This window comes from Triticum dicoccoides, chromosome 7B (assembly GCF_002162155.2).
Source record: "Triticum dicoccoides isolate Atlit2015 ecotype Zavitan chromosome 7B, WEW_v2.0, whole genome shotgun sequence".
NCBI lineage: Eukaryota > Viridiplantae > Streptophyta > Magnoliopsida > Poales > Poaceae > Triticum > Triticum dicoccoides.
Window position 1 is genome coordinate 518,409,901 of NC_041393.1, and position 25,419 is coordinate 518,435,319.

A 25,419-nucleotide genomic window follows, 5' to 3' on the forward strand; every position below is an offset into this window, starting at 1 on the left:
GCACACTAAGACTCCATCTCACACACACATGCTCTAGGCGGAGCATTTGTTCCTACCACCCTTCGTCCAACCTTACCTGTATGATAAACAATCACCTTAATTTACTTTTATAACATGGACAAATTCCACTTTACTTTAGTAGTTAGCAAACTTATCATCTCTACTCTTATAAAAAACTGAGTTGGTGATGATGGTGTGCCCTCCATCTTGTAATATAGACCGTCTGATCTATATCTGATGGATAGAAAGCAAACTATGATAATTTTACAAAATATACCCGCACCTCTCTTCACATCCTTATCTCCCACAACCTCATTGCTGAGCAATTAAAAAAGGAAGTCTCTGGAACAATCTAGCATGGTGGCCACTGCCGCCTACCGGCGCTGTCCATCCCCATGCCTCCACCTAGTCCGACCACCAGTCACCACCATGCTCCACTCCTCCTCACCTTATCTCTCATCTTTCATTTTTTCGATGAAATTCTTGAGATACCAGTTTTCTGATAAAGTTCTCGAGATATCATTAGTTTTTACACATGGGATTACTCCTGCATGGGTCAATCACAATAGGTGTTTTGTAAAAAATGCATATTGATGTTCCGTGAAATGCATGAGCATCTTGCTTGTAATTATATAACGCAAATCACGAGCAGGAAGTGAATTTTTTTTACACAACCTCGTTAACATGGCCACGTAAATCACTAGCTAAAGTGTAATACCATTATACTTATATCCCGATGCAAAAGGTTGAGTACATGTCCGAAGAGTAGAGTCGCACACACACACTCTCTATCTCTCAGAATCTCTCACACACACCAGTTATGTGACGCCCACTTAAGCAGACACTTATGTTACAATTTGTGCACCCGCGTGTACACATGATGGTGCACATTTATTTAAGATGGACGGCGAACCCAAATAGTAGCTGCATTCATTCCCCTCCTGCCATCTCTTCTCTGGTCGCCGTCACCGGTAGCCATGGCCCCGCCGAAGGTAACGACATACGCCATACTCCCGCCGGAGCGGCGCTTTAATCTGGAAATTTTAATGGTCATGCATGCATCTTTTTGTGGTAGCACTCCTATATAAGGGTTGACCGGTCACTTCCCGCGGACGTGCGTGAGCGGTGGAAGAGGAAGGAGAAGGGAAGCGGGCTGTTGAGTAGCGTTTTTTACCACAATTTCTTAGGAAACTGAGTGCAATAATTGAGTAGTTTTGCAAACTACCAGTACTACACCTGAAATGGTTCAAAACCAATACTCCCTTGCCAGCGCGCGCTTCCCGCGTGAAACGGTCAGGGTCGCCCTGGAGGGCCACATTAATGCCCGGCTAGAGCAGAGGCAACCTCTCATGGGCGCCGGCTTTGAAGCAGCGGGACGGCCAAGAGAGCGCCGCTTCCAGGTGCACGCGACTGCTCCACGTCGAGGCTGGCCATAGTTTGGATGAGTCTCCATCGTGGGGAGCCACACTAACTGCGATGATATGTATCATTCCATCTATGAAGAACACGTGGGACTGGAACTACGAGACGAACATGTACCCAGGAGTGGACGTACGAACCTGAGTAATGTAGAGCAGTAAGTGAAGTAGAAAGGCTTAAATAGTATGAACATGCGTGGCATATAGGCATTTATCTCTTACTATGTACCACTAAATGTTGTACGTGCAATGCACAGTGATGTTATGGAGTATGTGCCTAAGTACTCTACTACTACTATATTAATTGGAGGCACATATTATGTTTTATATTTGTTTACGTGTATGCCCCGAGACCTTCCAACTAGACGTGTCTTTCTCTCTGGGTCGCACTTTGTATCATTCATACCACTAGTACTACTATGTATGGTTTCCGACCCAGAAGTGGAGACGCTCTACCATGCTGTTCATGTCCCACTCCTTTCGGTGACGTGTGGGACATCCATCATGTGCCGTGTTTGGCACTCCTTCGTCATAAGAGTTGAAACGCTAGCATTCATCATAAATAAAAAATAAATATAAATCAGCAGTGATACTATACCACGCGGTTTCCTTGCTCCTCGATATCAGAAAGAATACTTCCGTTCGCCAACATGTGGGACGTCGACCATCCTGGTCCACTTTCCATGCACGCAGAACTCCAAGGGAGAGTCACCCCGGTCGTCATGCCATAGTAATAATGACTAATGAGCCGTCAAATCACAGGCGCAACCTTTCGTTCAATTCTGCTTCTTGAAGAAAATTACTGTACCAGCAGTAGTGCTAGCTACAGTAGTTACTCCAGCGGAGGCCTCCTTTCATTCATAGGATAGGAATTTTATAGGAATATGAGAATCAATGGAAGTGAGATGACATGCATGTCAATTCCTATAGAGAAAGACATGCCATTTGATGCATAGGATAGGAATTTTTCCATTGAGTCTAGGCTAATGTACTGGTAATTTGCTCTAAACACTACAGTAGTAACTAGTAGTACTGGTACATGCTCATACTCAGACACAGACACACACACTAGCTACTAGTACTACTACTTCTCACATGCTGGCCAGATGCTGTCGTTCTCCTTCCCGGCTTTGTCGGCGACACTCCACCATGCTTGGATCTTCGCCGAACTCTCTGCAGTAGCACGTGCGTCCTCTTCTTTCTTGCGACGGCGGGCCTCTCTTTTCTTGAGAGCTTTCTGACTTTTCGAGTACCTTTGTCCGGCTTTGGCCGCCTCTTGCTCTGCTGCCCATTCAGCCTTGGCAGCTTCAACTTCCACCCACGTAGGTGTGAGGTCGCGAGCGGCGATGAACTCGGCACAGCAGGATGCCATCGCTTCCCTACCATTTTGTGTGCAGTCATGGGCGGCGAGGAACTCGGCGCGGCGGGATGTCATCGCTTCCTTACAGGTTAGTGTGCAGTGCAGTGGCATGAACGACGCTTGGCGAGAGCTCTAGGGTGGAGTGGCCGGACAACCGTATAGTGCATTGGTTTGTCAACAGCTCAAGGACAGAAGACGAAGCAAATTTGGATTCCCCTTCAATCTTGGTCATTTATTACCGAGTAAAATGCATTGGCAGTCATCAAACTTGTCTTGATAGCTCACTTTGATCATTGTATATGAGATATGGTGATTATACGTCACTGGCTTAGTGTATAGCTCCGTATTTGGCTGGTTGACCAGTCAAACAGTCCGCATGCACCTCATCAGCTCGTGTTCTTTATCTATCTATCTATGCGGTCCTACCTGTCAGTGGAGAAAGAAATAAAAACAAAAATTATGCATATGTGAGGAATCAAACCACTGACTCATCGCTGCAATGCACACTTGTCAGCCAAATGAAAATGAAATACTTTGCGTTAAATGCACAAACAGATTTTTTATATTGTACGTGATGCACACATTATCACACACCGTCCATAGAGGCAAGTAGCATGTACGCATGCAGACACTTAGCTCATGCTGTCAAACCATGCTAATGCATGCACGTCGCCCTCTCAATCAAAGTCCTGCTCATGGCGCAACACAAACTGTGAGCCCGTCACCTGCGCACCCTGGCGGTGCCTGACATTACTATTTAGACGTTTGATGGAGGCCTCCGCTAACGCCGAGCATGTATTCACCTGGCTCAACACAAACGGTCATACTCGTGACTCATCACCTTGCTCATGTATATCGTCCATCACAATGGCAATCTATAAAACAACCTAGCTAGAGAGGGTACTATGGTACGGAGTATGTACTATCGTGAGCGACCGATCATAGTGCCACTGCACATGAGTGTGTGTCTAATCGATTCGTCCATTATTCATAAGTTATGCATGGTTGTGTGGTGTCTAATGGTGGTCGTCGAAGGCTAGCTGGCAACAAGAACAGCTGCATGGACGCTTGGTTGTTAATACGTGCCACATACACTTCAAAGGCTCGTCATCCATGAGTTCACATTTTACCACCACGCTAGCGTCTGACCGCCCTGGCCTACCGAAACCCCTTCCATCGCTAGCGCGCGCTTCCCGCCTGAAACGGTCACCGTCTCTCCAGAATGTCAATGCCGCATTCACCGAACTTAACTGCAGGTGCAGTTGGTGTGTCACTGACATGCGGGCCAGATGCCCGTTGGGCCCACATGTCAATGACCCAACACACCTGTAGTTAAGTCACTGAAGCAGCGTCCGCATTCATGCCTGATGAACCTACTCCGGTGCTAGCCATCCATCCGTCTGCTGCGGCTCATTGCCATTCACCCGCTATATTAACTTGAGCCCCAGCTCCCAGCCATAGCCAAAGACCCACACTCATTCTCCTCCGGTCCCTTCCTTCTGTCGGCACCACTCCAACCATGGCCTCCTGGCGCTCCAAAGCTCTCTTGGACGTACCGTTGCAGGAGCAGACGAAGGACATCGGCGGCTCCACTCCGGGCGTGCTCCAAAGCTCTCTTGGACATACTGTCACAGGAGTAGACGAAGGAGATTGCTGGCTCCCCCGGCCGCCCTCCGCCGCCGCGACCACGAAGCTGGCGCGCGTGCGCGGGTGCAGCCGACAGCGAGGAAGAGTAGTACACAATAGGTCGCCACCGCTCTGGTCCCAGGAAGGCCATCGCTCCTCCACTCAGTCGACAGCAAGCTTGGTGGGATAAACATCGACAGCCGATTAGCTGCTTGACGGTGATGTGGAGGCAGAAATCTTCAGAACCTTGTGCTACGGAGGAGGAGTATATCGAGGTGGATGAGGACGAAGCAAAGGCAATTACCCGCTTTCTCGGGTTCATGGCCGGACATGGTTGTCGGGCGCCGGAGATCGTTTAGATCAGGTTTATAGTAGGTTTTAGTACGGTTTGTGCAAAATATGTAATGAATTTCATCTAGTTTGTAGGGAAAGTTTTCGAAATGTAATGAATTTCATCCAGTTAATTTGAAATTTGCTTTGTTTGCACGAATTTCATCCAGTTAGTTCATATAGTTCTCGAAAGGTATGCAGGCAACATTGGATGGCATCCATCAGTGTCCTCAGACAGATGCCGGTGTAAATTTGTGGGCCAGCGCTGGAGATGCCCTGACTATCATGCTATAAATCGCTAATAGTGCTCCATTATTTGGCAGGGAACAGTTATCCCTTGAACAAAATCAGATTCGCCGTGTTCCACACTCCTCCCACGTAAGAGTGTAAACTCTTGGTTACATAAAAATGGAGCAAGTGGACGGCACTGTAGCACGTCATATCACTCAAACCAGCCCGCCTAACGAGCGGGAAAGCACCACCCTCTTTATTTTGTTCTGGATTTCTATCAATCGATCGCACGAAAATGTTACGCTTTGCAAGTTCAAAAGGAAAAGGCGGCACACTTACGACTCGTACGCGTCGCACCCCCGACAGTCTGGCTCGCATGTCGCTCACCAGAGGGGACATGCGTTGTCTTGCAATTTCACTGACATGTGGGACTGCAATTGAATAAATCGTCGATAGCCAAAATCTAATCGCTCAGCGGGCGTCGGCTGAGAAGAGAGGGACGGGGGAGGGAGAAGAGATTGCCCGCCCACTGCGCACAGACTGCAGGAAATATATGGTGATAATGTGAGGTGGGCCATGCGGGAGTCCGGACCGCTTCCAAGCCCGCTTCTGACCACCCTGGCCCACCAGAACCCCCCACCTCCGCGCGCATGCTCCCCCCTCAGACGCTAGATGCCCACATTCATAGCAAGTAGTACCAGTAAAATACTGGGCTATAAGCCCTCTTATGTGGAGAGAGAGGCATTGACAAAGTCAAGGAGTGGGCTCTGCAAGAGCCCGTATCTACACGTGCTCCTAGGTATAAAAAAAACTAATTCTAAAAAAAGAGGCATAAGAAAACAATTGTGTCTAAAAAAAGAAAGGTAAAAAACAGTTGAGGGGAAATAGATAGAGAGAAAGTGAGAAAAAGTTGTAACCGTATAGCCAACCTTATAGTCAACACTATGGTAGTATTACATGAGGAAGGAGGGAGTGGTGCACATGCCAAGTTCACTAGGCTGCCGTGTTTCACACTCCTCCGTCATAACAATGGAAACGATATATTTCATCAAAAATGAACAATGAATACTTGTTGCTCGTCCTCTATATCGGAAAGAATACTTTCATTCGCCGACATGTGGGACATCGACCATCCTGGTCCACCTGCCATGCACAAAATTATCCTAGTCCACCCTGGTCGTAGCGCAGGCCCAACCTTTTCCACTGTAAGTTGGTCGGACGAAGGAACCATCATGACTTCATTGAATTCTGCTTCTTCAAGAAAACTTACTGTACCCACAATACTGCTACCACACGCGAAGACTGGACGACACTGTACCACGTCATATCACTGAAACCCATTAGGCCAAACTAGCCCGCCTAGGATTTGTACTCCCTTCGTTTCAAAGTTAGTAGTACAAAGTTGAGCCATCTGTTTTGGAACGGAGGGAGTATGTCTCTGTACTGCTATGATTTTGTGTTGTACGTCTCTGTACTTTTGGTACGATTTTCCTACCCTATGAACCAAATGAGGCCTGAATGTATCCGTGTCGACTATTGTCTGATCGATCGCTAAGCCTACAATTTTAGGAGCTTGGGCTATTGGCCGATCGACGACGGATAAGTATGAGTGTACCACGAGCTCATCAGCCCCAACGTTTCTCTTCAATGAGTGTTTTGCAAGTACTATAGCTCGCACAGTAGCTAGCCTACTAACACCAAGAATCATCAAACAAGCCCTGCTGATATGATAGACAATTCAAACTTACATCTAAGCATGCCATATATTACATGAAAAATTGGTGAGGGTACATCTGTTTCCATAACTCGGAGAGGGTTCGCATGATTCACTATCAAACAAAAGTAGCAAGTACCACCAACACAAGACAATGCACTAGCCCGAAGATGGTTTGATAACACACATCGTTCTGATAATTAAACACAGGGCAATACAAACTACCCTGAAGGATTAGCGTGACCAACTATTTCTTGTCATCGATCTCTCAGGCAATGACCACAGCATGGACAACGGCATGGGAATCAATCTCTAGGGAGATTTCATAGGACTGACCGTGACATCGGAAATGATCTCTGGGGCGATGTCCACAGGCTGGACAGCGGCATCAGAATCGATCTCCGGGGAGATGTCAACAGGACGGACCACGACATCAAAAATGATCTCTGGGGCATTGTCCACAGGACGTGCCATGACATCGGAATCATCAAGGACATCCACCGGCACCTGCACAACCCTAACATATTTTTTTTGACTGGGAACTGTGGGGCAAACCCCCCATAGCAAATCAAAACTTTATAAAAAAAGGAGACAACAGATACAACAAGATGATTACAAGAGGTAACCAGAAAACAAAAAAAACTTACAAAACAAAACTCAAGGGGGAAGAAAGGAGATCCATTTCAGTAAGTCATCCTTGCAGGCAGACTTGATTCTGTGCTGCATTAGACTAATATCATGCCTAAAAGCACCTCTCCATTTGTTGAAACTTGCCCTATCACTTCTGAAAACTTTGGCATTTCTGATGATCTAGATATTCCAACAGGCAATGAACACCACTTCAGTGAAGAAAGGCTTATCAAAACTTCTTTTTGCCTGAATAACCAAATCAGACATGGAGTTGCCAGCAGACCAATCAATCTGTAGATAATTCCAAATTCTCACACTAAAGTTGCAGTTAAAGAATAGATGGTCCCTGGTTTCTCTAGTCTACAAGGGGCACAACCTACAATGAACTCCATCCTCCATGTGCCAATGACGCCTCTCAACCATATCCTTGGTGTTCAGTCTATCCATAATAAGCATCCAAGCAAACACCTTGATCTTGAGGGTGCACGATGACTTCCAAATCCAACAAAGCAAATGATTGAAAGATTCTGATACAAAAGTGTGGGAGTAGAACATCTTGGGCCTGAATTGCTTGGATGAGCCCTGCCACAACCACAAATCCTTAGAACCAGCTTCTCTGCCGTAGAGCCCATCATATCTTTGATCATGTTTAACTCATCAAAAGCTTGAGCAGACAAAGGAAGATGGAAATGCTAGTACATGTCCTGGGTATTGAAAATTTCCTTAACTGAAATCCAAGGATCCTTAGCAAAAGAGAATAACGTTGAAAATCTATTCTGCAGGCTAGAAACTTCATTGCCAAGATTCCAATTATCAGACCAAAAAAGAGCGGTGTCCCCTTCATTAATCTGTACCCAGGAGCAATCTCTAAAATTCTGCATCACCTTGCAAATATACCTCTACCAAAAGGAACCACAATCATTTGTTCCATGAGGCACTCCTTCATAGTAATATGAATCCCAGATGAGGGACACCCAAGGAATATCTCTTTTGTTGAGGAAATTACTAGCATGCTTTAGTAGCAGTGCCACATTCTGAACACCCAGGTTAAGGATACCAAGACCTCCTTTATTTTTTGGTCCACAAATAAGCTCCCAAGCAGCAAGAGAGGGGGCTGACTCATCCCTATGTTTCCCCACAGGCACCGCCTTTGGATTCTCTCTAACTGCTTAAGGATACCAGCAGGAACATCCAGGCTACACAAAAAGAAGATTGGCATGGAGGACAGAGCAGAGTTTAAGAACTGTCATCTTTCACCTTGGTTAAGGAAGGAGGAGCTGGCAGTCATCCTCCTTTCCATACAGTCCACTAAAGGCATAAAGTCCACCATTTTTGGTCTTGTAGTTCCCACTGGCAAGACAAGATATGTAAATGGCATCTTACCAATTTGGCAGCCAAAAGCAGCAGCAAGATCCACCATCACAGTAGGGTCAACATTTATTGGAATAATAAATGATTTGTGGTAATTGACATCAAGACCTGTGGATTGAGAGAACACCTTCAGCATATCTTTTAGAGCCAAAAGTTGAGCCCTGTCAGCAGGGAGGATGATCAAGGTATCATCAGCATATTGGATCACTGGGTAGTCCCTATCATGGCAAGGAATAGGAAGGTGAAGAACACCTTTTTTGAACATATCATTAATCACTGTTTGCAAAAGATCAGCAGCTATAACAAATAGAAGGGGAGATACAGGGTCTCCCTGCCTAACTCCCTTTTTGCAAACAAACTTCCTCCCAGGTACACCATTAAGAAGAATAGAAGAAGTACCAGTGGCCAGAAGCTGTTTCATTCATAGGATCCATTTCTCATTGAAGCCTTTGTGTCTAAGAATTTGGAATATAGCTTCATGCTCCACAGAGTCAAAGGCCTTCTCAGAGTCCAGTTTAAGGATTACAATTGGCCTCTTGGACTGATGGCACTAGTGCAAGTATTCAAATGTCCAACCAATACAATCCTGAATTGTTCTGCTCTTTATGAAACCATACTGATTTTTGTGAATACACTGCATGATCAATAACTGGAACCTATTGGCAGCCATTTTAGAAAGAAATTTCAGCCCCTGCTAGTGAGAGAAATAGGCCTATAATCACCCACTTCCTCAGGTGTGAGCTTTTTGGGCACCAGGGTAATAAAAGAACTATTAATATTCTCCAAGATAGCAATTCCCTCATGGAAAGCCTGAGCGAGATCATAAAAGTCTTGAGAAATTAGGTTCCAACATTTCTTGAAAAATAAACCATTAAAACCATCAGGTCCAGGTGCTTTATCCACATGCATATGCTTGACCACATTGTCCATTTCCTCCTTTTCAAAAGGCTTAGTGAGCACCTCAAGGCCAACCACAGGTGAAATTAGTGATGAAATCAAAACCCATCACAATCCCTCCAGAAGTGCCCATTCTATTCTTAAAACAACTCCAAATGATTCCAGCCATTTCTGAATGGCCAGAGACCACAGAACTATCAGGTATCTTAAGACTAGCTATGGAATTCCTCCTATGGCTCTCAGTGGCCATGGCATGAAAGAATTTGGTGTTCTCTCCCCCAACCTTGAAATACCTGATGATGCATCTCTTTTTCCAATAAAGGAACTGTAGATGCAGAAGCTTTTGCAGGTGGGCCTTAACAATTCTTCTAAAGTTGATCTCTTGCCTAAACAGAGGCCTCCACTCCTCCAACTCATCCAAAAGGAAGACAACATGATTGCATTTGCTGATCAATAATTTTAATTTGGAGACATTCATTTGCCACCTCTTAAGGCACATTCTCAAATTTTTGAATTTGTCTACAATCCTAGCAGTTATGTGCCCTTTCCTAGAGGGTTTTTGCCAAGAAGATTCCACACAATCCATGAAACCCTCCAACTCCATCCAATAATTCTCAAACCTAAAAATATTTGACTTGGGGATGGAAGTCTTAATGGAAACCAAACATGGGACATGATCAGATGCAGTCTTGGCCAAGGGCAGCACCTCAGTCATAGGGTAGTATGTAATCCAGTCCACAGAGGTGAAGAACCAATCTAATTGCTCAAGAAGTGGGGTATCTTGCATATTGGACCAGGTGTAGGATCTACCTTTGATTGGTAATTCAAGAAGGCCCAAGTGCCCAATTATCTCATTGAAAATAAACATGTCATTTATGTCCCCACCAGGTAAGTTTCTATTGTCCACTGACCTTATGAAATTAAAATCACCAAGCAATAACTAGTGCTCATCAACAGGGATACACATGTTGTATAACCAAGAAACAAAATTGTCTCTGCTTCACCCTGACAAGGGCCATAAACCACAACCAAAGTCCACTTTTCATTGTTTTGCCTGGAGGTAAACTGAACCACCAGAGCAAATTGCTGCACATCAATTAATGTACCAATAAAAACAGAAGAACTCCATACCACAAGGATACCACCAAAAGCTCCCATTGAAGGAGAGCAAGCAAAACAATCAAATCTTTTAGGGCAGAAACTTTTGATTGACATAGAGTCAAAGGAAGAGCACTTAGTTTCTTGTAAACAGGCTATAGAACACTGGCTTTCTTCAATTTTCTGCCTGACAGCTGTCTACCTAGCTTCAGAATTTAAACCTCTTACATTCCAGCACAACACATTCCAATTTCTACAAAGATTACTCATTATAGCACAATAATAATAGCCATAAACCACATGGCACACAATGCCACATGTCCCAAAGAGCACAGAAAAGTCTGACCCAACATTAAGACATAAAAGAGCTCATGAAATATTTTGCTGCAAAAGGACAGAAAACAAGCAAACTTAAGGGCTTGCCAAACCCAATAAGACATGGACACACTAATCATCAGAGTTGGTGGAGACAGCAGCTGGTGGGTCCACCATAAGTGCATCCACAGAAAGGAGAGTGGCATCAATTTCCAGATCCCTCCCAATCTCTTGCAGGCGACTGATAGGCGTAGCTGGAGGGACTCCTTCTGAAGCAGGCTCATTAGGCATCTGGGCCGTGAAGGGTTTGGCTCTGGGCTTCTTCCTCTTGGGCTGAAGAGTGAGCTCCTGGAAGGTGGGCTTGAATCCATCACGTTGGACTAAGCTTCTGGTGCATCGTCTGACCGAGGTGTCCACAATTGGAGTTGGCACCAACGTTTTCCGGGGCCTTCTTGTTTTAGCCACCACAGCCACAGGAGAGATCACCTTCACAGATGCATCAACAACATTATCAGAGAACAGGGCCCTGGCGGCTGGCCTAACTGGCTCTTGGTCCTTCCATGTAAGCAATGGTAGGTCCAAGTCACTAAACGCAAAATCCCAGCTTCTCTTTGACAGGACAACTGATGACAGAGGCTGCAACAGAATTGGCTTGGGGACATAAAAAATAACAGGAGCTTGTAGAAGACTTTCAAAAGATCTCCTCCAAACCATATCAGGAGGCAGAGGAGGCCCATATGGCACCGCAAGCAAAGCAATCACATTCCTGATAGCAGGAGGCTGGTAGACAACAATGGCCCAGTGGTTGACTGCGTCCTCATCAGCATTCAAAGGAGTAACTGGAGCTTCAGGCTGATCATCATCAACCAACACAATATCAGCGGAGGGTTCCTGGTGGTCAGCAGTAGAGCCGGGCTGGACGGAGAGGTCGACCACCATTGACTCCTGGTCTTGGGCAGGCTCAGGGTCCACGGGGTCATTCCAATTGCCCCAATTGTCATCAGCCACCTCGTTGATCACACTTAGGAGGGGGAGGGGGGACTACATTCCACCCCAAAGCAGGATAAGCAGGCAGGTTGAACGGAGGCAGCTCAGGGAAAGGAACACCAGGTACTGGGTGTGGATTGCCATTGATCGGCATCCTATCTTCATCCCGCGGCATTTGCTCAGCAAAATTTGCACCCATAATATATAAAGGCACAGTCCAAGAAACCCGAGCACCTCCCCAAGCCGCAAAATCCATGAAAACCACATCACGCGGCACAAGCATATCCTCCGGGGAAGATGCAAACACCAGAGATCGAACCAGGTAGGGGTCCTCGCTCACCCAATGATGAAACTTGCCAAAAGTGTTCACAACAACTTTAATGCATTCAGTATTATGAAGATCCAAAGGAATACCTAAGAACATAAGCAGCCCTTGACGAAAACCCTAGACGCCATGGAAGGATTGTCCCTCATCATGCTTCATAAAGCGCACAAAATGGTCATTACCCAGCGGCCGAGGCGGAAGCTGCAGCAATGAGAATCTGGCAGCAACATCCCGAAGCTCAAAGAGCCCACCCGATTGAATCCAAGGCTGCGCCAACCTGACAAAAACCCCATGCGCTTGGAGCCACTGCACCACTTCCTCTCTAGCAGCACCAATCTCATCAGGCTGGGGGATAGGCATTACCTCCGCAAGCATGAACTCCTCATGGAGGCGCACAATTGGGGTATGTGGCATCACAAAAGTTCTTGGCAGACGATCTTCCCTGCCATTGATGATGTGATGGCCAACAGGAACATACAACAGAGGATCCAGGTGGAAGTTGGCCATCGGGACAGAGGACTCTGCCTCCACTAACATATTAGTAAGCACATTGCAAATAATCAAAAACCACAACTATGGTAAGCCATTATTTTTTTACCTTGTGCAACTCACTGGGGGATCCCATCCCTCTGGGGGCCATCTCCTCGTCCTAGATGGGGGCCATCACCTTGCCAGGGGAATACTGCTTCTCAACAGCGACTATCTCCTCAAACTCGGCCTTGAGCCTCGCATAGGTGGCCATTAGAGTTTCTGGGGTAGGCACGGTGGGGCCCTTGATATTCTTCCAACTTTCTTTGAGGAGTTCGTCTGCCAACGTCGTCAACTCTTTGGCCAGTGCTTGTTTCTTGGAGTTCTTCGTCTCCATGGGTTGGCCCGCCAACATGGTCAACTCGTTGGTTGGTGCTCGCTTACTGGAGATCGCTGTCTCCAGTGGGTTGTCCGCCGGCAACTCTTTGCCTAGTGCTCCAAGATCCATCAATGAACTGACAAACAAAAAGCAATTGAAAGGAAACCACAATCTCAATGAAAACGGGAAAAGAATAGGCTGTGAGAATCGGTCGCTGCTTCGCAAAAGAAGATTTTTGGAATGAAAATATAGCAGCATCACTGATTCGCCCACCTTTCCTTCGTCGGTACCGAAGAAAAATGGCAGAAGTGAGTAGCCTAGAGTGAGGTTTTCTTCAAGAAAGGGAAGAAAGGGCTTCAACGAGTGTTCCAGTGAAATGATGGTTGCTTCATCCAGTTCAACTTCGAGGCCACTTTACCACTGCTGGTAAAGGTGTGGGTTTTGTGATATGACGGGTCATGACGGCCACACCGGGGTGACCAGTGAGTCTCGACTGTAGCACCTCGTTGTGATTTGGTGGATGGCACGCGGGCCCAGATGCTGATGTCCCGCATGTAGATAGAGCGGCTAGTCATATAGGAGTGCTCAGTATTGTGCACCGCGAGCAAGGCGGAGAGGAAAATGAGAGAACTACGTAATTAATGCATGCGTTTAATTAGGGTAGTTTTGTAAAGTACGAGATACATTCCACCAATCACAAAATGTCTTGGTTGATGAGATTTGAGATTTGAGCCCTATAAACCGGAAGGGAGGGAGTACTGCACGCGATGTAGTCTAGTCACTTGTTGAAATCTCTAGAAAGGCAAATACTCCTTTCCGATTTACAGGGCTATACTAGCAAGTACTAGTACTACAATAGTGGGCTCAAATAGCAATTTTGTCTCATGCAAGAGCCTGGCTATATGCGTGCTCAAGGCACCGCACCATGCCCCACCCCTACACGAATACTGCCATGCAAGCGTTCGCAACTGCCACGTTCGAGTTGCGCTTGCCTCTTCGCCTCTTCGAGAAGACGAACAATGATGTTACTACTACTTCTACAGTATCGAAGCCACTGTTGCATGGCCAACCACCACGTGCAGGAGGGATAGCCACCATGCGCATGGGCAAGGGAGAAGGCGTGTAGTAGTAAAATTAAGCTTCTCCTCATTGTACGAGTTGACGCGACACATCATAGCACTGGCCCCACATGCTTGCCTCTAAACTTGGCTGAAAGACCCGCAGAGTACAATATATTTGCTCAAAGCTCTAACATTTACCCCACAAATTAAAATATATATTCCTGTCTTGACCAGATGAGCATGCAAACTACAATCACCAGGATGACAGGTAGGGCCAGAAGATTATTTTAATAAAAAAACATCAAGACGACCTCATAGCATGGAGCCGACCCCAACGATTTTAAGCTTACAGGTATGATACACGCTATCCTAGACTACTCTTGTAACACCCATGATGCGGCTATATCTCCCACGTGTCGAAGCACGACTTAGAGGCATAACCACATTGTGGTTTTGTCGCAAGAAGGGTCATCTTCACACAATCCCATGTAATGAACAAGACTGGGATAAAGAGTTGGCTTACAATCGCCACTTCACACAATGAACATAAATAAATCATACATCATTCAGAGTACACACATAGTCCGACTACGGACGAAGCCAAAAGAAAAGAAGATAACCCAACTGCTAGATCCCCGATCGTCCCAACTGGGCTCCACTACTGATCAACATGAAACGAAACATAGCAACGACCAAGATCTTCGTTTAGCTCCCATCTGAGCTCGGTTGCATCACCTGCACTGGCATCATCGGCACCTGCAACTGTTGTGATAGCATCTGGTGAGTCACGAGGACTCAGCAATCTCAAAGCCCGCGATATCAAGACTATTTAAGCTTATGGGTAGGAAGTGGTAATGAGGTGAGGTTGCAACAGCGACTAAGCATATATGGTGGCTAACATACGCAAATAAGAGCGAGAAGAGAGCAAATGGAACGGTCATGAACTAGCAATGATCAAGAAGTGATCCTGAACTCCTACTTACGTCAAACATAACCCAAAACCGTGTTCACTTCCCGGACTCCGCCGAAAAGAGACCATCATGGCTACAACCGGACATTAACAAATTCCCATCTGCCACATAACCGCGGGCACGGCTTTCAAAAGTTTAAACCCTGCAGGGGTGTCCCAACTTAGCCCATCACAAGCTCTCACGGTTAACGAAGGATATTCCTTCTCCCAGGAAGACCCGATCAGACTCGGAATCCCGGTTTACAAGACATTTCGACAATGGTAAAACAAGACCAGCAAGACCACCCGCTGTGCCGACAAATCCCGATAGGAGCTGCACATATCTCGTTCTCAGGGCACACCGGATAAGCTAAGCGTATAGGTACCAATGTAATCCATGTTGCCAAGGAATGGTCCCGCACGGTGCTCTAGTTTGGACCAACACTCGTAGGAGCACTGGCCCGGGGGGTAAAATAAAGATGACCCTTGAGTCCGCAGAACCCAAGGGAAAAAGGCTTAGGTGGCAAATGTTAAAACCAAGGTTGGGCCTTGCTGGAGGAGTTTTATTCAAAGCGAACTGTCAAGGGGGTCCCATAAATCACCCAACCGTGTAAGGAACGCAAAATCCGGGAACATAACACCGGTATGACGGAAACTAGGGCGGCAAGAGTGGAACAAAACACCAGGCATAAGGCCGAGTCTTCCACCCTTTACCAAGTATATAGATGCATTAATTAAATAAGAGATATTGTGATATCCCAACATAATCCTATCCATCATGAAGCAATCTTCAACTTCACCTGCAACTAACAGCGCTATAAGAGGGGCTGAGCAAAGCGGTAACATAGCCAAGCAATGGTTTGCTAGGAAGGGTGAAAAGGTTAGAGGCTGAGATGGAAATATGGGAGGCATGGTAAACAAGTGATAGGTAGCGCAGCATAGAGATAGAACAAAGCAACTAGAAAGCAAAGATAGAAGTGATATCAAGGGTAATGGTCATCTTGCCTGAAATCCCGCAAGGAAGAAGAACGAGTCCATGAAGAAGACAAACGAATGTAGTCGAACAAATCCTCACAACTCCGGAACAAAACCGAAGCTAATGAGAGAAGCAAACCGGAAAGAAGCAAACAACGCGGTAAACAACCAGCACATAAGCATGGCATGATGCACAAACAAATATGATGCATGTCCGGTTTAATGAGGCATGGCATGGCAAGGTAAAGCAAACAACACTACAATTTAAGTGGAGCTCAATATGCAACGAGTTGCATATTGACGGAACACCACATCAATTATTTAGTTCTCTCTCGGTTATGATACTCAACAAATATTAAATGTTAATTAACATGGCAAGTGTGAAGCTTAAGTAAACTAACTATTTAGGCAAGTTTAAATGAGGCCAGAAATAACAAACAACAATTCCGGAAATCCCCATATCATTTAGCAATTTAATGCAAACAACAATCTTTAAGCATTTTAATTGTTGTTATCATGATGCGGATGATATAATCAAGTTTATGCAATTTTATGAAAACGTTAACATGAGCATGATATGAGGCATTTGTCGCCATGGCGGAAGGAAAAAGGTGCCACGGCGGTGAAACGGAAATGGTGCCACAGCAACATATCAGTTCCAGTAGCTCACGGAGATACCAGTGCAAAAGGAAATGGGCGTGAGCGTGTCAGATGGTGGGGTGCTCCCGGGTTCCGGGTTCCCATGGGACGGTGGCATGGCAAAAGAGAGGCATCACAAGGACAATTCGAACACGGTCCAAACATATCGTACATCTCATACAACCAAGCATGCATTCGTTCACGGGCGGTCGTCATCTCGGGATTATACCTTCGAAGCATGCATTTTGGAGCGGTTCGGGTTTGGTACGATGTAGAGGAAGTAGACGTTCTAGTAGCGGTTGTAGAGGAAGTAGTTGTACACGTTCGTCTCGGAGAGGTACTTGACGAATCCAACATCTTCGGGGCGACGGTAGTGGTTCACGGACGTCGTGGGAAGTAGTGGAAGTAGTTGTACACGGTGACGGTAGTTGTACACGTTTGGAGAGAAACTTGTCGCCTCCAAGTCCTTCGGGGTTCGTCGATAGTTTTACTTGGCAAAATGCACGTCGGCGGTAGTCGTACACGGGTCCTCGTCTTCATGGTACTTGGCATCCTCTCGGTCTTGACAGTGAAGAAACGGAACGCGGTGGTCGTGGTACTTGGCGTCCAGTGCAGCAACCTCGCGATGCACCATTGTTGTGGTGGTCTTTGAGGTTCATGACCGAGGCATGGAGAAGGAGTTGCAGGCGGGAGTGACTAGAGATGGTGGATGCAGGGGGCTCAGGGCGAGAGGAGCAGATAGAGGCTCAGGCTCCTCAAGCCATGGGGATGGCCCGAAACAGGCTGTTGCAGGAGGCCGAGGGGAGCGGCGGGGTCTTGGATGGCGACGCGTGACCTGACGGCAGCTTGGCGCGGGCGCCGGGGCCGCCGGAGTTGGCCGAGCTCGAGGACGAGCTCCTGGCTAGCAAAGGGAGCGAGGATCACGGGGCGGCAGCCAGCAGCGGCTCTGGTGGCCGACGGACGGGGCTCCAGGAGAGGTGGAGAAGGGCGGCGAGGGGCTCCTGAAACTGCTACTGGTGGCGCTCGTGGCCATGGGACGTGGAATCCGAGGTCGAAGGCGAGGCGCAGTGGAGGACCTGCAAGGTGGGAGAAGGCGGAGGATGGAGCAGGTCCGGCGAGGTGGAGGCGCAGTGCGGCGGAGTACGGCGTGGCGATGCAGCGGGGCAACGGGGAGGTCCTGGTGGCGCGACACCAAGGGCGACGAGGAGATGGTCAGGCGTGGGGGTCTCAGGGTGGAGGCAGCGAAGGGATCGGGCGCAGGGAGATGGGGATCGAGGGGAGCGGCCGCGGTAGCGAGGGAGGTGACGGCGCTGAGGGGAAACGAGGGGGAGAGATTGGATCGGGGGATCAGGCTACGGTTAACAGAGCAGCGTTTGGGCCTTGAGAGGCAAATGGGCCGACGTGGCTGGTGGGCTGAAGAGGTGGGCTGGCCTGGGCTGTCTCTCTCTTCTCTCTCCCTCTAATTTTCTAGCAGAAAATAAATAGAGAGAGGAAAAGAAAGAGAGGGTTAGGGAAAGATTTGCGCATGGGGATAATTTTCCCGGACTCGCAAAAATATGCTCGTTCCAAGAAAAATAGAGTGGGCAAGATTGCAAGGTTTACATTTGAATTTAATTCAAATGGTTTGAACAAGGAGTAGGAATCCGAAGTTTCCGAAAATGTTCAACATTTAGGAAGAGCCTCGATAAGTGGTAAAAGAATTATTGACAAGGTTTTGAGATTAACTGGAAGCAGAAAAGGCATGGGAATTATTTTGCACGTGGGTTATGGTTAATTCCAAATAATGGAATATTTTATAATAGCTCCCTAATATTGGAGGATATGTTATAAAGAGAATCACCATGTGAATCCCTCGATTTAAATGGATCGAAAAATCCATACAATTTATTTAAAAGAGTTATAAGAATTAATGGCATGATGGCATGATGCAATGCAAAAGATGCAACAAACAAAACAAATCACACGACGAAACTCGAAGTAGCTGGAAGTCTTCTGGAGCGTCGGTCTCGGGGCGTTACAACACTCCACCACTACAAGAGGATCTCGTCCCGAGATCTAGGATGGCACCGGAGGGAAACGGAAGAGGAAGAGAAGAGGTAAAACTAAGTTGCTTCTTCGACAAATAAGTGAAACCAAAGAACCTTGAGAGGTTGAAAAATAGAAAGAAAAAACACAACGGAGTTGAACTATGAATGACGAGTACAATGGACAAGAAGGAATTGGAACTACTCTGGTTGAAACAAAATAAACACGGAACAAGGAAGAACAAATTCGTACAGCACTCCGATTGAAAAGAGACGCATGACTTGATAAGATGAAAAGAACTTGAAGAGATGACACAACACTCCAGTTAGATGGATAAGCACGAAAAGGACACGATCCTCACAATTCGAGATGATGAGTGAAAAGAGCAACATCACAATGCCTCCAGAAGAAATAATAGAAGATAGATCATTGGAATAACAGAATGGAGAAGAAAATGCGAACTTCTGCCACAAATGAGCTTGGAAAGCACCGTTCCAAGAAGGTTATAACGGAGTTGTTGGAAACCAACAACGAAACGAATAAACTTGTAGTGGGCTTATGGAAAACATCTCAAAATTATGAGGTGACAACCAGCCACTAACGGAAACAATTGCTTGCTTGAGATCAACGAAGAGATGAAAACTACTTTCGCCGAGAGGATAGGAGAAAACTTGATCATTGATAAGCACCACAATACAACATTCCTTAGGGTAGGCTTTATGTGAAATCTATACCAAGATAACTCCAATGAAGAGATTGATGGATTTAAAATACCTCGTTCTTGACAACATGTGAATCGTGAAACAAGAATGGAAATTGTCAAGAATGATATAACACCATCTCAAAAGATAAGGTAGAAAGAATTGCACTTTGAAATGCAAGAAGAAGAATACTTGAACTCCTCAGGAAAAAAAACATGTGTTGGGCACCATGTTTATTTTAGAGTATAGCTTGGCGGATCTTAACTTCGAGAGAAATCTTGAAGAAGAATTGAAGGATGAAAGGAACCCTTGACGAACCACCATGTAGAGCCTCCATGAAGAACTCCGGTAATAAAAGGATGATAGAAAGAAAGAGAAGTTGAAAACACAAGGTGAAGCCTTGCGATGATTTAGAAGGAGCTTCGCGATGATATAACCGAGAGAACTTGGAACTCCAGAAAGAAAAGATGAACATCTTAGAACCGAGAATTACTTCATCATGAACAATCTCCGGAAGAAAAGAATTGAATCACCTCGAGGAAATAAGAATAAGATTTATTGTATGCTTATCCTTCATCAAATTAAATTGATGACAAGCAATGGATTTGGCATACTACTTATTCTCATAGAAAGGATTAAGAGGGATATAGCGCAAGTTGGGAAGGTCTTCCACGAACCACCGGTAGGATTTGGAAAGAGCGAATGAATTGGTATGATAACAAGGGAAGAGGAATGTTGGACGAACCACCATAAGAATTGAAATTGAAAGTAGCAAAAGAACAATTCATCGGAAAGAATGAAGATACTTGAAGGGATTTAGATACAAGAGAACAAAGAGATCATGAGCTGACTAGAGTAAACTTGAACGATCCACCGGTAAGATTTGGAGAACGAGAACTGGAAGCTGAGAATGAATAATTCTGAGAAGATGGGCTCTGGAGAATCAAACTGTAAAGACTCCTGAATTGCTCTGGATGGGTTAAAAGAATTCTCACAATCAAAAACAATTATGAGAGGATGGTAAAAAAACTAGAACCATGAATCTTGAAGAGAATGGAGCAAGATTTAAGAAAAATCCTTCTTCGGTCTTCAAATGTTGAGAATGAAGATGAGAACCACCATGAATTGTTGAGATACTCCGGAATGAAGAGCAGAAAGGTTGAACCAGCGATGAAAAGAATATGAAAGCGAACTTGGAGAATACATTTGACTGTTGAGAAATCATTCTTATGTCAAACTTGAAAGAATTTGAGAATCGCTCCTGATAATTATAAGAGTGAGGTAAGATCCTGGGAAAAGGCCTGTGGGTTAGGGCCCACTCAAAAGAAAACACCATTGAACAGTTTTGAAGAGAGATTGCACCGGTTCAATAAAATGACTTGAATGAGATAATAATCTCAAAATAGTTAGAATTGATGCAGAGTGGAAACACGAATCTTCAGAGATATCTTCAGCACTCCGGAACAATTGAATAGCAAGCGGGGAATGATTAAGAGGTCACCGGCATACGCAAACACTTGAAACGAGGAAGGGAATATGATCAACACCGAAAGCTTGAGTTAAATCCACCGGAGAAGAAAAGAGACGAAGAATAATAAACTTGAAGCTCCGTTAGCATCTTCCTGAGAATCACCGGATAAGAACATTGACGGAAAAGAATGGAGAGGCTTCCCATCAATAAAATGGATACCCGATTAAAAATCTGAGTCCTTGAAGAAAAGGGTGGGAGGGTGGGGAAAAACAAAGACAACTTGGGATGAACGAAACAAACACAGTTGAGAAAACTTAGAATTGATCTTGCGGATGTTGAAAATGATCGGATCCACTTGAAGAGAAGCACACCGGTTGGGAAAAGAATTAACATGACAACCTCAATGATCAAGAAGGATTAGTATTCACATAGCAATATGAGAACACAGTTTAGGAAAGGTATGGATTCAACATTTGACTTCGAAGCAACTCGAATACCACAACTCAAAACAAAACAAAGGATTGGCTTGCGGAATAAGCCGGAACAAACATATGATAGAGATTCCGTCCGAAGTTTTCATGGTGGGGCCTACACGGGCTCGATTGTACAGCACCATCATGTACAAGGCAGTGCACATGACATACGAAGTGTCCCCGAACTAGCATAGCCAAGGGTTCTTTAAGACACAACGAGACCACTGTAAAAACGACCGTGGAAAGGCGGACCACTAGACGTCAAACCCCAATCTCATATCATGCATCTGTCGGAAATATATTCTAGGAGCTACTTGAATTCCCACCTATAAACTCCCGAAACTTTCTGGTTATGCAATCTGGTGTTGGGGATACAGGGGAAGCAATATATATCTCACCCAAAACTAACAATCCCTACATCCAAGCTGTATCCATCCGTCAACACATAACCAAGAAACCTTCGGAAATCGTGTACCTCAACCTTCGAAAAGCATCCGTTATACGAGCTATGTCAATACTCCCGAACTCCCGCCCCAGTATTGGGTGGCGTCGAGGTTATCTCTCCAACAACTGCATAAAAGAGATTTTCGATGTCGGCAAAACTCAGGTATTCCAGAACTGCAACGATAAATTTGTGACGACAACACCTCGGAGCTCAACTCCCCGGGTCAATGCCACATAATAGACAGGAGGCACCAAGAACAATGTTCTCGTCACAAAACCATCGAAACGATTCCAAGATACCCGCGTGATCCTAAAATTTTTTTAGTGAAATTTGAGGAGAGGAAAGTCAAAACATCTACGCCAGGAGACCTCACCAGAGTGACGAAGGGACTCACGAGTAAAAAGAATCCTACTCTCCGATATATATAATCCTAAGACTCAAAACATATTTTTTTCTAGACTCAACAACGCCAGCAAACAATCAAGCAGGGGGCTCCTAAGTCGGGGATGGCTCTGATTACCAACTTGTAACACCCACGATGCGGCTATATCTCCCACGTGTCGAAGCACGACTTAGAGGCATAACCGCATTGTGGTTTTGTCGCAAGAAGGGTCATCTTCACACAATCCCATGTAATGAATAAGACTGGGATAAAGAGTTGGCTTACAATCGCCACTTCACACAATGAACATAAATAAATCATACATCATTCAGAGTACACACATAGTCAAACTACGGACGAAGCCAAAAGAAAAGAAGATAACCCAACTGCTAGATCCCCGATCGTCCCAACTGGGCTCCACTACTGATCAACACGAAACGAAACATAGCAACGACCAAGATCTTCGTTTAGCTCCCATCTGAGCTCGGTTGCATCACCTGCACTGGCATCATCGGCACCTGCAACTGTTGTGATAGTATCTGGTGAGTCACGAGGACTCAACAATCTCAAAACCCGCGAGATCAAGACTATTTAAGCTTATGGGTAGGAAGTGGTAATGAGGTGAGGTTGCAGCAGCGACTAAGCATATATGGTGGCTAACATACGCAAAAAAGAGCGAGAAGAGAGCAAATGGAACGGTCGTGAACTAGCAATGATCAAGAAGTGATCCTGAACTCCTACTTACGTCAAACATAACCCAAAACCGTGTTCACTTCCCGGACTCCGCCGAAAAGAGACCATCACGGCTACACACGCGGTTGATGCGTTTTAATTAAGTCAAGTGTCAAGTTATCTACAACCGGACATTAACAAATTCCCATCTGCCACATAACCGTGGGCACGGCTTTCGAAAGTTTAAACCCTGCAGGGGTGTCCCAACTTAGCCCATCACAAGCTCTCACGGTCAACGGAGGATATTCCTTCTCCCAGGAAGACCCGACCAGACTCGGAATCCCGGTTTACAAGACATTTCGACAATGGTAAAACAAGACCAGCAAGACCACCCGCTATGCCGACAAATCCCGATAGGAGCTGCACATATCTCGTTCTCAGGGCACACCGGATAAGCTAAGCGTACAAGTACCGACGTAATCCATGTTGCCAAGGAATGGTCCCGCACGGTGCTCTAGTTTGGACCAACACTCGGAGGAGCACTGGCCCGGGGGGTAAAATAAAGATGACCCTTGAGTCTGCAGAACCCAAGGGAAAAAGGCTTAGGTGGCAAATGTTAAAACCAAGATTGGGCCTTGCTGGAGGAGTTTTATTCAAAGCGAACTGTCAAGGGGGTCCCATAAATCACCCAACCGCGTAAGGAACACAAAATCCAGGAACATAACACCTGTATGACGGAAACTAGGGCGGCAAGAGTGGAACAAAACACCAGGCATAAGGCCGAGTCTTCCACCCTTTACCAAGTATATAGATGCATTAATTAAATAAGAGATATTGTGATATCCCAACATAATCCTGTCCATCATGAAGCAATCTTCAACTTCACCTGCAACTAACAGCGCTATAAGAGGGGCTGAGCAAAGCGGTAACATAGCCAAGCAATGGTTTGCTAGGAAGGGTGAAAAGGTTAGAGGCTTACATGGCAATATGGGAGGCATGGTAAACAAGTGATAGGTAGCGCAGCATAGCGATAGAACAAAGCAACTAGCAAGCAAAGATAGAAGTGATATCAAGGGTAATGGTCATCTTGCCTGAAATCCCGCAAGGAAGAAGAACGAGTCCATGAAGAAGACAAACGAATGTAGTCGAACGAATCCTCACAACTCCGGAACGAAACCGAAGCTAACGAGAGAAGCAAACCAGAAAGAAGCAAACAACGCGGTAAACAACCAGCACATAAGCATGGCATGGTGCACAAACAAATATGATGCATGTCCGGTTTAATGAGGCATGGCATGGCAAGGTAAAGCAAACAACACTACAATTTAAGTGGAGCTCAATATGCAACGAGTTGCATATTGACGGAACACCACATCAATTATTTAGTTCTCTCTCGGTTATGATACTCAACAAATATTAAATGTTAATTAACATGGCAAGGGGTGAAGCATAAGTAAACTAACTATTTAGGCAAGTTTAAATGAGGCCGGAAATAACAAACAACAATTCCGGAAATCCCCATATCATTTAGCAATTTAATGCAAACAACAATCTTTAAGCATTTTAATTGTTGTTATCATGATGCGGATGCTATAATCAAGTTTATGCAATTTTATGAAAACGTTAACATGAGCATGATACGAGGAACTTGTCGCCATGGCGGAAGGAAAAAGGTGCCACGGCGGTGAAACGGAAATGGTGCCATGGCAACATATCGGTTCCAGTAGCTCACGGAGATACCGGTGCAAAAGGAAATGGGCGTGAGCGTGTCATGCAAGGATGGTGGGGTGCTCCCAGGTTCCGGGTTCCCACGGGACGGTGGCATGGAAAAAGAGAGGCATCGCAAGGACAATTCGAACACGGTCCAAACATATCGTACATCTCATACAACCAAGCATGCATTCATTCACGGGCGGTCGTCATCTCGGGATTATACCTTCGAAGCGTGCATTTCGGAGCGTTTCGGGTTCGGTACGATGTAGAGGAAGTAGACGTTCTAGTAGCGGTCATAGAGGAAGTAGTTGTACACGTTCGTCTCGGAGAGGTACTTGACGAATCCAACATCTTCGGGGCGACGGTAGTGGTTCACGGACGTCGTGGGAAGTAGTGGAAGTAGTTGTACATGGCGATGGTAGTTGTACACGTTTGGGGAGGAACTTGTCGCCTCCAAGTCCTTCGGGGTTCGTCGATAGTTTTACTTGGCGAAATGCACGTCGGTGGTAGTCGTACACGGGTCCTCGTCTTCATGGTACTTGGCGTCCTCTCGGTCTTGACAGTGAAGAAACGGAACGCGGTGGTCGTGGTACTTGGCGTCTAGTGCAGCAAGCTCGCGATGCACCGTTGTTGTGGTGGTCTTGGAGGTTCATGACCGAGGCATGGAGAAGGAGTTGCAGGCGGGAGTGACTAGAGATGGTGGATGTAGGAGGCTCAGGGCGAGAGGAGCAGATAGAGGCTCGGGCTCCTTAAGCCATGGGGAT